Consider the following 13,136-nt stretch of genomic DNA (forward strand, 5'->3'; position numbering starts at 1 on the left):
GGACTTCCTGTATTCGCGCTGGTGGTGCAGTGGTTAGAATGCAGTATTGCAGGCTAATTCTGCTGACTGCCGGCTGCCAGCAATTCGACAGTTCGATCCCAACCGGCTCAAGGTTGACTCAGCCTTCCATCCTTTCGAGGTCGGTAAAATGAGGACCCCGATTGTTGGGGGCAACAGGCTGTCTCTGTAAACTGCTTAGAGAGGGCCATAAAGCACTGTGAAGCGGTATATAAGTCTAAGTGCTATTAATATTAGATAACCTTTATTGTCATTTTTTTTTCCTGTGGGCACAACGGCACACATTAAAAATGAAATTTAGTTGCCTGCTCTCAATGTGTACGCACACATAAACACAGGTTTAAAACATACTATGTGCAACATATGTATAGACCTACACCCTTACATATAAGTAACATATAAATATTAATCGCCGTTCATCTTGAATACATATCGGAAGGAGGAAGCTTTAGATTTCACAAGGTTGATACTGTGTGGAACAAAAGTGGGACTGAATCTGGATGTTCTGCTTCAGATACCACGGAGCCCCCTCCTTCCAGAAGGTAACAAGCAAAACAGGTTGTGAAGAGGGTGTGTAGTGTCCCAGACAATCTTGCAGACCATCCTCAAGCAGCACTTACATGCCTTGTCCTGGATGGAGGGGAGGGAACTGCCAATGATCTTTTCTGCCGTCCTCACCACTCTCTGCACCGCCTTCCTGTCTGAAGCAGTTGCTATTCTTGCTATTCTTGTTGTCTTCTAAAGCTCCCAGATTCTGTGAGTTTGGAGCACCCCACTAACCCTTTTCCAAGCCAAAATATTCATGCAGTGCTCCACTTTAGTTGTGTATGTTTTTTTTAGCACCCCAGACAGACCATTTCTCAAGATGTAGTAATTTGAAGCCCTCTTGTGATATTACCCATCCTCTCCGGGAGGAATCTTATCATGTTACCTACGACGGTGTAAAAAAGATGGCAAACTCGGGAGAAGCTGATCATAAAGATGCCCCCGAAATACCACAGAGGGTCAAAAAAAAAGAAAAAAAGAAAAATCAAGATGGTTGCTGTGACTACGTAACCAATCATCCCCTCCCTTTTTACACGCAACACAAAGTTGAAGCTGCTGTTCTTGCAGAAAGAGATGGGAAAAAAATGTTCCTTTTTCCTCATTATTTCGTGTTCTCTGGATAAAACATCCCACGTGGGACTCTGGGGGACCGTTATTCAGTGTAATTTTTAGCAAGCTGGACAGTGGAATTACTAGATTTTTAAAAGATTCAGGGACAAAAACCAGGGGTGGGGGTGGTATGCTTGGAAAACAAAATCCCGAATAAACTAATTTACATGCCCACATGCGAAATCGGACATGATTAGTGTGTATTTAAATTTTACAACGGACAAGCCGAGCCAATTAGTTTTGTCCTTCGTAAATTTACTGCAGCCTTTTCTCCAGGAACTTGAAAAGATGTTTGCAACAATTTCAGATTACACCTCAAGCAATGTCAGCATCTCTAGACAGGGAGTAAATTTCTGTGGGTCTCCAACAGAAGTCCTTCTCCAACACATGATTTATTATATAAAATAATTATCTAACTTGTTCCAGTGTGGATTATTACCCCTTCATTTACAGGTAGTTCTCAATTTACGACACAGGGGTAGGCAACCTTGGCTCTTTTATGACTCGTGGACTTCAACTCCCAGAATTCTTGAGCCAGCTGGCTCAGGAATTCTGGGAGTTGAAGTCCGCGAGTCATAAAAGAGCCAAGGTTGCCTACCCCTGGACTAGAATTTCCATTGTTAAGAAAGATGGTTGTTAAGTCGCACCTCATTTTACGACCCTTTTCCCATTACTGTTAAGCGAATCATTGCAGTTGTTAAGTATATCGTGTGGTTGTTAAACAAATCCAGCTTTCCCTGTTGACTTTGCTTGTTGGAAGACAGCTAGGAAGGTCAAAAACTACGGTCAGATAGCCCCAGGATGCTGCAACTGTTGTAAATACATACTAGTTACCAAGTCCCTGAATTTTGATCACATGATTCTGAGGCTACTGCAGTGGTCACAAGTGGTCACCTTTTCCAGTGCAGTTATACATTCTAATGGACACTAAATGGATGGTTTTAAGCCGAGGACTACCTATATTCATTCCTTCATTATGATCCCTTCTGATGCCCTTTTTGTAGTTTCTGCAATGGGATGTGTGAATGCCCACGGGAGACACATGGCAGAACTGCAGACTAGGCAGGGGTCAGATAAGAAGCAACTTAGCCTGCAGAAGAAATTGAGCATGGGAAATGCCTTGGTAAGGCCACACTTGGGCTACTGCATCAAGTTTTGGTCACCACGATGTAAAAAAGGTGTTGAGGCTCTAGAAAGAGTGCAGAGAAGAGCAACGTAGATGATCAGGGGACTGGAAGCTAAAACATATAAGGAACGGTTGCTGAAATTGGGCATGTCTAGTTTAATGAAGAGAAGGACAAGGGGGGGACATGATAGCAGCCTTCCAATATCTCAGGGGTTGCCCCAAAGAAGAGGGAGTCAAGCTATTCTCCAAAGCGCCCGAAGGCAGGACAAGAAGCAACGGATGGAAACTAGTCAAGGAGAGAAGCAACCTAGAACTAAGGAGAAACTTCCTTGACAGTTAGAACAATTAACCAATGGAACAACCTGTCTCCAGAAGCTGTGAATGCTCCAACACTGGAAGTTTTTAAGAAGAGATTGGACAGCCATTTGTCTGAAATGGCATAGGCTTTCCTGCCTGAGCAGGGGGTTGGACTAGATGACCTCCAAGGTCCCTTCCAACTTTATTATTATTAAGTTGCAGCTTCCAGAATTCCTCAGGTGAAGGACGCCAGGTTGGAGAAGGCTGGGCTATCCTTCCGCTCTTAACGTGGATAGAAATTACAGATAGTCCTCAACTCACAAAGGTCATTTAGTGACTGTTCAGAGTTACAACAGCACTCAAAAAAAGTGATGACCATTTTTCACAGTTAACGACCATTGCAGCATCCCCGTGGTTACGTGATCAAAATTCGGATGCTTGGCAATTGACTCCTACTTAATGGCGGTTGCAGTGTCCCGGCGGTCATGTGTTCCCCTTCTGCGACCTTCTGACAAGCAAAATCAATGGGGAATCCGGATTCGCTTAACAGCAATTTGACTAATTTTAACAACTGCAGTGATTCACTCAACAACTGTGGCAAGAAAGGTTGTAAAATGGGGCTAACTGGCTTAAGAAATGTTTCCCTTGGCCGCAGAAATTTTGGGCTCCATTGTGGTCATAAGTCGAGGACACCCTGTACATTTCCCAGATGTGTTCTTCATCTTTCTTTTCCTTTCTCTGGTCTGATAACTCCCACATCCCTGCGCTGTTTTTTCACCTGTTTCATGCTGTGGACCTCCTTGGTCAGTTAAAAATTAAGAAAGTCCATTTCCCCCCCGAAGGGAAACGGTTAACTCTTTTCTGGGCTTTGCACAATTATCTTTCCTGAATAGCTGCCAGATTCACCTGGTGTTTTCTGGGCAAAATGTATCAAGCAGGAAGCAGTAAATAAAGTGAAAAGCACACAGGGGTCCTGAACAAAAAAAATGACATTTATGCTAAACTCTGGAGTGGATGCGTGTTGCCAAATAGCAAAGGATGGGGGTGCGTCTCTAGATGTACATAAGGGTGTGTTGGTGTATACACACACAGGAGTTGTGTTTTCCATAGCTATTTTTCCTGAGAAATTCTAGTATCCTATTTCAAAGAACACCCAAAATCCCACAGTATAGTAAATTCTCTGGCAGACTGTGTGCAATTTTTCTTCTATCTCTTTCTTTACCTCAGCTTTTTTTTCTTCAGATGGAGGGGAACAGACTTCAGTGATCTCTAGAACAAAACGTATTTTAAATAATTGTCTCTCCGCCTGCTTTCTCTCTCTCTCTCTCTCTCTCTCTGATTAAAAACAGTGAATTAAAAACCCAGGAAGTGAGTTAATTCAGTTGCCAAATTTCTCAACCGCAATCCTAAATATAGCATCAATGTTTCAAGTGATATAATAATCCCATTTATTTTATTTTATTTTATTGTTTTGCTTGTGGCTTTCTCTCCCTTTCCCTCGCTTTATGCTTTCCTGGTGGCAGATAAAAATTAAGGTAAGGGAGGCAAAATGATTTCCTCCCACCTAACTTTTTCAAAAAAATTGGAAGTAGGTTAATTTAAGCTTTGCTGAAGGCAATTAGAATAGATATGGGGCAGGCAGTGGGACACAGTTATTCCAAAAGGTATACTGGATATAATTCCCCTTCTCTCCAATATCCATTAGCAGATACCAGGACAGGTGAATGGAGCTTGTTTTGCATAACTAGAGATATGCCCACGAGTATGGATCTCTCTTTTTGGGCCATGGAAAAAAAAATAGCCTTCATAATTGGGCAATTAACATTTTTCAGATCGATGATGATAAGGCCCCATGAAGTGGGTGTTGATCCTTAGTGACCACCGTCCTAAATAAATTTGCTCCAATAGATCTGTTCTCAACCTGATCCTTCAGGTCTTCCAAAGGTCCCTAAGTCCCTCCATCTGGTTCCAGGATACAGAATAACAAGAGTTGGAAGGGACCTTGGAGGTCATCTAGTCCAACCCTCTGCTCAAGCAGGAAACCCTTATACTATTGAATACAAAATGGCTGTCCAATCTCTTCTTAAAAACCTCCAGTCCTGGAGCACCCACATCTTCTGGAGGCAAGTCGTTCCACTAATTAATGATTCTCACTACTAGGAAGTTTCTCCTTAATTCCAGGTTGATTCTCTCCTTGATTAGCTTCCATCCATTGTTTCTCGACCTGCCTCCAGTTTTAGAAAATAAGTTCAAATATTGTAAGACTGCTGTCGTGTCACGCCTAGTCCTTTTGACCAGCCGTACCCAAATCCTGCAACCGTTCTTCATATATTTTAGCCTCCAGGCTCTTAATCATCTTAGTTGCTTTTCTCTGCACTCTTTCCAAAGTCTCAACGTCTTATTTATAATGCGGAGACCAAAACTGGATGCAGTATTCCAGGTGCGGTCTCACTAAGGTTTTGTAAAGCGGCACTTCATAAAAGCGGTACTTTTATAAAGTGGTTGCTGGTAGCGGTGGGATTCAAATATGTGAACAACCGGTTCTCTGTGTGGGATGCCACTTCCGGAAGTCCATTCTGGGCCTGGGCAACAAAAAATTAGCTACCGGTTCTGCCGAAGCGGTGCGAACCGGCTGAATCCCCACCACTGGTTGCTGGTCTTCTCTTTCTTTCCACCTTTCCCAGCAGTATGGACTCCCCATAATGCATCCAAAATACGATAATTTGAGCTGGTCATTTGTGTCCTGAGTGCGAGTTCTGAACTGAGGACCAACCAAAATGACACAAAGGAATATGCAAACTGCCAAATTCTTCAGAAGGAAGAAGAAACACTGCCACCACCCCGCCAAATCTAGCCAGGTATAGGTAGTCCTCGATTTGGGACTACATTTGGGGCCAGCATTTCCGTGGCAAAGCAAGGCGGTTTGTTAAGGGAGTTGTGCCCAATTTTGCAACTTCAGTCGCTCTGGCCGTTAAAGGAATCAGTGCAGTTGTTAAGTGAATCGTGTGGTCATTAAGCAAATCCAGCTTCCCCCGTGGACTTCGTTGGAAGTTATCTGGAAAGGTCGCAAATGGCAATTGCTTGATCCCAGGATGCTGCAACCCTCGTAAATACATGGAAAAGGGCCCTGAAATTTTGTCACATGACCCTGGGGATGCTGCGGCGGTCACGTGAGGACCGGTTTTAAAGTCACTTTTTTTAGTGCCTTTGTAACTTTGAATGGTTGTTAAGTTGAGAAATACCTGTACTGACATGAAGCTCGCAGATCAGAGTCCACGGATCTTAGATTGTCGGTGATGTGAAGTTACCCAACGTTCAGGGACAAAGGATATGCATTTTCTGGCACCATTAATTCTGCAAGCACGGCAGTCGTTAGTGTCTAATCACCCCCCTTTTTTTTCCGTGGATAAATCTCTCCTGGTCTGGAAGAGAGTGGAAATAGAGAAAGATTATAGTTAAAAGTAAGTTTCTGAATAAGACAGTTCATTCTCACTCTTTCAGAAAATAATCCACCCAAAATTGAACAGCTTTCTTTCATGCTACAGTTCTCCTATTTCATCTCTATATTTTTTTTTAATCATTCTGGGTAGCTATTTCCCCCTCTCTTTTTATTAAAGGTAATTTTCATCTCGGTAACCTCTCCTAAACCTTTTCTCGCCCGTCCCGACGTGGGCTCCATCCCTCCCATTCAATGCCTCTTTTATCCACCCAGACAAGATTTTCTCCGCTTTTTCCCATGCAAGTAAAAAAATAAAATAAAATTTGGTTTTCTAATCCCTCAATTGTGGCCTGTCGGTTTTACATCCCTTCCTAAAGCTCTTCAGAATAGATGTAATTTTTAAATAAACCTCGAGAAGGTTATTATCAGATATTCCAGCTTTTAATTAAACATTTTAAACTTGTCAGGGACTGTGGGGGGGGAGGGATTGAGCAGGTAGAAAAAGCTGCTGAAAACGCAGGCTGGCATGGCTGGACGTTTACTTGATGCCAAGTGGCATTTTTTAAATATTATTATTATTAAACAAGAATACCGGATGAGGATTTAACCTGGAACGTACAAGTCGTGCATTTAAGGGGGAAAAAAAAATCCTGCCATTTTCATGCATGAGGTTGGATTTGGCTTAAAAGAGATGTGGATTCATAGTGTTAGAGATTAGATAAAGGGGGAAATCGTGGATACAAGACTGAATAAACAACTGCAATGCATACGCATTTAGATCTGCATGGATTTGTTTTCCAAGAACGCACCGGGGATGTCCACACCGGTTCTTGCATCCAGGACTGCTTTCTGAATAGAAAAGAGAGAATTCGGACTGGGGGTCCCAGATCTTGCAAACAATCCCCCCCTTCCCTTTCCTTCCTACTAACATTTATGCCTATGGTTTGAAAAAGGGGTCAAAGAGGTCATCTATATTAAGATTGAACAGCCCTCTCTCAACAGAGGTGGGGGAGGGAGACCACACCACCTATCTCCTGTTTACAACACAGCCCTTTCAGCAGTTCCAAGAAGATTCCACACCCATGTTGCACTCTGATTCAAGTGACCCTGAAGGCACAGATAAACCTCCAAGTGGCCTCAACATTTCTCACAAAGAGTGCTAACAACCGGATGACCGCAAAGGAATATAAACCCTTCCATCTTCCACCCTTAATTCAGAACCGAAGAAGCTTCTTGTATGAGAAGTGAAACGTCTTCAAGGCAAAACAGTCGACTTGTCTTTTGAAAAAGCACCTTTGGGGAACTAAAGGTAAAGGTAAAGGTTCCCCTGCACATGCGTGCTAGTCGTTTCCAACTCTAGGGGCCGGTGCTCATCTCCGTTTCAAAGCCAAAGAGCCAGCGCTTGTCCGAGGACGTCTCCGTGGTCATGTGGCCGGCATGACTAGACGCCAAAGGCTCTCGGAACACTGTTACCTTCCCACCGTAGTGGTCCCTATTTTTCTACTTGCATTTTTACGTGCTTTCGAACTGCTAGGTTGGCAGGAGCTGGGACAAGTAACAGGCGCTCACTCTGTTACGCGGCACTCGGGATTTGACCTGCCAAACTGCCGACCTTCTGATTGACAAGCTCAGCGTCCTAACCCACTGAGCCACCGCGTTGGGGAACTAAATAGCATCGCAATTCCTAGAAGCTTCCTACAGTGACCGATTTAAGCAACTTACAAGTAATTTAAGCTTTTAACCAGGGACACCACAAAGCCATAGATGTTACCAGTGATGGCCTACCACTAATTATTATACAGGTGGTCCTAGACTTAAGGACCACAATTGAGCCCAAAATTTATGTTGCTAAGTGAGACATTTGTTAAGTGAGTTTTGTCCCATTTTACGACTTTTCACCTGTGTTAACCGCATCACTGCAGTTGTTATATTCATAACATGGTTGTTAAGTGAATCTGGATTCCCCACTGACTTTGCTTGTCAGGTCACAAAAGGGAATCACATGATCTCGGGACACTGCAACGGTCATAAACGTGAGTCATCTGTCAAACATCCAAATATAAATTATGTGTTTATGGGGAGGCTGCAATGATCCTAAGGGGGGAAAACGGTCATAAGTCACTTTTTTCAGTGCTGTTGTAACCTGGAACGGTCACGAAATGAATGTCGTAAGTCGAGGACCACCTGTATAAACAATAATGTGAAATCACAGCTGCCAGTTTTTTAGCTGCTGTTGGCCAACATATGCGTCAAGTTCTTGAGAATTTGAGCTGTCGTCATATGTCAATGCAGTATATGTGCAGATCGAAGCACTTTGGCCTTCTACAATGGACAGATGGGAATTTTGTCAATGGGCAGATTTTCTAAGTACTGTTCAAGATTATTATTATGGTTCGTCGCCCTGTCAGCCAGATGTTTAGACTGGAGTTGGCATTTTTATCCAGCTAGCGAATCCTTCCCAAGGACCTGGAGCAGGCAGATGTTGGTATTTCACGGTATTAAAGGTACTGTCGGAGGAAGTCAGCTGTTCCAAGTCAAACTGCCTTTTGCAGTTGACTGATGGTGATTTTGTCAATGCTGATGGCGTTCAGCTGGCGCTCCAGTTGTTCTGGGATTGCACCCAAAGTCATCAAGAATTTTTAGTTAAGGCACTTAGTTCTGATAACGCCCCCCCCCCCGGGACTACCATGGCTGGTTTACACCACAATCTTTCAGTTTCAATTTTCAGATCTTGAGAACTTGGTGATCTTCTCCAGTCCTTTGTCCTGTGTTCTAGTGTCCAAGATCCAGAGTGGCATGGTGGTTAGAATGCAGTATTGCAGGCTCACTGTCAGGAGTTCGATTCTGACCAGCTTGAGGTTGACTCAGCCTTCCAGCCTTCCTAGGTCGGTGAAATGAGGACCCAGTGTGAAGAATGAAAATTTGGCAGCTTTGTTTTAATCTTGCCATTAAAGTAAGTGTGTGTGTGTGTGTGTGTGTGTGTGTGTGTGTGTGTGTGTGAGTAAAATGATGCTTTCCAAATGGGGTGGTTAGAGAAAGAAAACCTCTCCAGTTCTTTGGAAGTTTGCTGAGAAAAGGCTTGTCTGGAAAATTTTCAAGGACATTCTAGCAGGTGTGAAGAAGAAAGCAGACGGTTCCCATAACTAGGAGAATTTGTTTACATGAGCTATGTAGACATCTGGGGGATTTTGCTGGGAAGGTCATTGTTATATGCTATGGTTTGATGCCTTGGGATTTTAGAGTTAGTTTTCCTTTGCCTGTGCCCTATATGATGCCATGTGTTCAATAAACCAGCAAGCTTTTCAGAAATGAAATCACTCCTGGACTTTTTATTTGGATATTCAAGCTGGAGGTTGACACCCAGATTGTTGGGAGCAAATTGCTGACTCTACAGAGGGCTGTAAAGCACTGTGAAGCGGTATGTAAGTCTAAGTGCTACTGCTATTGCTGTCCTCCCTTTGTTGCCACAACAACTACCCACCTTTTCTTTTTAATTGTAATTTTATTATCATTACCCAACTCGCCAGCAAATCTCAATCAATGAAAAGTGAAGCCAGATTTCTAGGAATGGAGAGGCACCCCGACTTTGTTTCCTAGGAAGCATCTCAGTTTACCTTCCTGGAATAAATGGGGAGCATATTTTCTCAAGGTCAGCTCCCCCCCCCCTCTTTCCACTAAGCGGGGTTTTATTGTGCCTTAAAAAGGAAAACTTAAGAGGGCTTAGTTAGTACCTGTAATCTTGCTGGCTGTTTATACGCAGGGCTTTTTTTCTCATAGAACGCTCAGAACGGAGTTCCGGCACCTTTTTTGGATGGAACCTTGTAGGCAAGGCGGGTTGTATGACATGTGTGAGTGCCGGCACCTTTTTCTTTTACAAAAAAAGCACCGTTTATACGTATATACCAGGGGTCTTCAAACTTGGCAACTTTAAGACTTGTGAACTTCAACTCTCAGAATTCCTCAGCCAGCTGGAAGGATGGGCCCCGGGTGGTATTATCTCCTTCCTTGAGTTTCGAGTGTGCTTTTTTGCCAGCTGGGGAAGATGGGAGTTGTGTTCCCAGATATCCTAAATCGGAGGAAGGTGTCCTGAACCATCTGGTGATGTTGTACAGAGGAAATTACTTTTTTTCCCCTGTGCAGGTGGCTCTGAAATGGCGACAACGAATTTTAGATCTCTGTTTGTATGTGTGTGTGTGTGTGTGTGTGTGTGAGAGAGAGAGAGAGAAAGAGAGAGAGAGACCCAAACTGTACCTGTTATCAGACAAGTCAGCACAACTGTCTCCAATCTATGCAAGGACTAACAGATGTGCTGACTCCAACGGAAGACGGCTGTTTTATACACCACCTCTTCATCAGCTTCCTCCCCCCCCCTTCCTTTCTCCAGGGAAATGTCTGCAACAGAGTATTATTATAATTATATTTGGGGGGGGGAATAGGAAAAAAATCGCCTCCTGAAAACCTCTCTCTCTCACTCTTGATTCTGCCCAGTTGCAATCATTTTGACAATAGGGATGAAAAGCTTAATTTGAAGGATGCTTGTATTAAACGATGATGATCACGATAAATGCCAGGCGAGAAGATCTGAAAAAACCCTTGGATGCGTTTGGAAGGGGAACAGAATTTTAACTCATCAGTTACACAAAATTGCGTGACTTGGAACAGGGTGTGCCGATATCGCAATGGGTTTCTTAGATGCTAGCTATCCTTGGGAAGAATGATCTGATGGACTGAGTGTACATTATGATCATTATTTTTGTTGGCCAGATGTTTAGATTTAGCATTTTGATCCACCTATCGAGTCCTTCCCAAGGACCTAGAGTAGGTAGATGTTGATATTTTATGATATTAAAGGTATCATCCCAGGATGTAAGCTGTTCCGAGTACAGCTGCCTTTTACAATTGACTCTTGTTTCTGACAATGCCGACGGTGTTCAACTGGTGTTCCAGATGTTTTTGGGATTGCACCCGGTGCTTAATAATATTGGTACTATCTCTGTTTTCTTTTGCAACATTCATTCTATGATAATAATAATTAAAAAGGTAAAGGTAAAGGTTCCCCGGCACATGCATGCTAGTCGTTTCCAACTCTAGGGGCCGGTGCTCATCTCCATTTCAAAGCCGAAGAGCCAGCGCTTGTCTGAGGACGTCTCCGTGGTCCTGTGGCCGGCATGACTAGACGCCAAAGGCGCACGGAACGCTGTTACCTTCCCACCGTAGTGGTCCCTATTTTTCTACTTGCATTTTTACGTGCTTTCGAACTGCTAGGTTGGCAGAAGCTGGGAAAAGTAACAGGCGCTCACTCTGTTATGCAGCACTCGGGATTCGACCCAAATTATTATTATTATTATTATTATTATTATTATTATTATTATTATTATTATTATTATTATTATTATCATCATTATCATTATCATTATTATTATTCCCTGTTAAAATAAATAGCTATTATGTCAGTGAGAATGGTTGTATCTACTTGTTAATATTGGCTACCTTTTTACACCGAGTGACACGTGTATGCCACACCAAGGACTAGAAAGTTGTTTTGCAAAGTTGTTGCAAACCCCCCCCCCCAAAAAAAAACAAAGATAAAAAAAGAAAACCAGCCTAAGGTAAAACTAATTGTCAGGCTTCAGCAGCGATAGGCTAATTCAGGATTACCCAATGAACTTTATGTGGGCAAAGCACCAAATGTGAACATCTCCTCATCAGAAGTAACCTCATCACAAGAGCCACACCAGATAGTTACTAACTGTCAGAATCTCACTCATAACCCCAAATTGGTCCGCAAAAGAGTTTTTTCTTTCTGGAATGTCAGAGTTAGGGTCAAAAGACACACTTGCAGACTTGCAATATTCTGCAAGATAACACTCAAAATTTGTGCTTCTTGTCTGGATAACCTTGCAGGGATGACGGGGCCTTCCAAGATGTGCTAGGATAATAACTCAGAAATTTATCCTCATTACCTTCTTTAAAGGTAAAGGTGCGTGCCAGTCGTTTCTGACTCTAGGGGCCGGTGCTCATCTCCGTTTCAAAGCCGAAGAGCCAGCGCTTGTCCGAGGACGTCTCCGTGGTCATGTGGCCGGCATGACTAGACACCAAAGGCGCACGGAACGCTGTTACCTTCCCACCGTAGTGGTCCCTATTTTTCTACTTGCATTTTTACGTGCTTTCGAACTGCTAGGTTGGCAGAAGCTGGGACGAGTAACAGGCGCTCACTCTGCTACGCGGCACTCGGGATTCGACCCGCCAAACTGCCGACCTTCTGATCAACAAGCTCAACATCTTAACCCACTGAGCCACCGCGTCCCTATTACCTTCTTTACTCCCCCTTTAATTGACATCATGATGACGATGATTCTGTTGCTCTGCATGTACAGGTAGTCCTCAACGTATGACCACAACTGAGCCCCAAATTTATGTTGTTAAGTGAGAAGTTTATTAAGCGAGTTTTGCCCCATTTTTACAACTTTTCTTTCCACATTTCTCAAGTGAATCACTTCAATTGTCAAATGAGTAACAGAGTTGTTAAGTGTGTATGGTTTCCCCATTGATGGTGGGATCACATGACCCCGGGGACACTGCAACCGCCATAAATGTGAGTCAGTTGTCAAGCATCCGAATGTAAATCATGTGACCATGCGGATGGTGCAACAGTCTTGGGGAAAATGGTCCTAAGTCACTTGGACAACCATTTGTCTGAAATGCCTGAGCAGGGGGCTGGACTAGATGACCTCCAAGGTCCCTTCCAACTCTTCTCTTCTATGCCTATGCCTATCTATACTCTACTCTACTCTATTCTGATTACATATGATATCCATTTGGAGAAATTGGGTAAGGAGACATTTTTGTCTTTCTCAGAACATGGGACACAGATACACCGCCACAGCCTGAGCAGAGAGTTGGACTAGATTGAAGACCTCCAAGGTCCCTTCCAACTCTGCTATTCTGTTCTATTCTATTCTATTCTATTCTATTCTATTCTATTCTATTCTATTCTATTCTATTCTATTCTATTCTATTCTATTCTATTCTATTCTATTCTATTCTATTCTATTCTATTCCTATTTTTTCAGTGCCACTGTAATTTCAGTCACTAAACAA

The sequence above is a fragment of the Vipera ursinii genome, assembly GCF_947247035.1.
Source record: "Vipera ursinii genome assembly, chromosome: 1".
Taxonomy (NCBI): Eukaryota; Metazoa; Chordata; class Lepidosauria; order Squamata; family Viperidae; genus Vipera; species Vipera ursinii.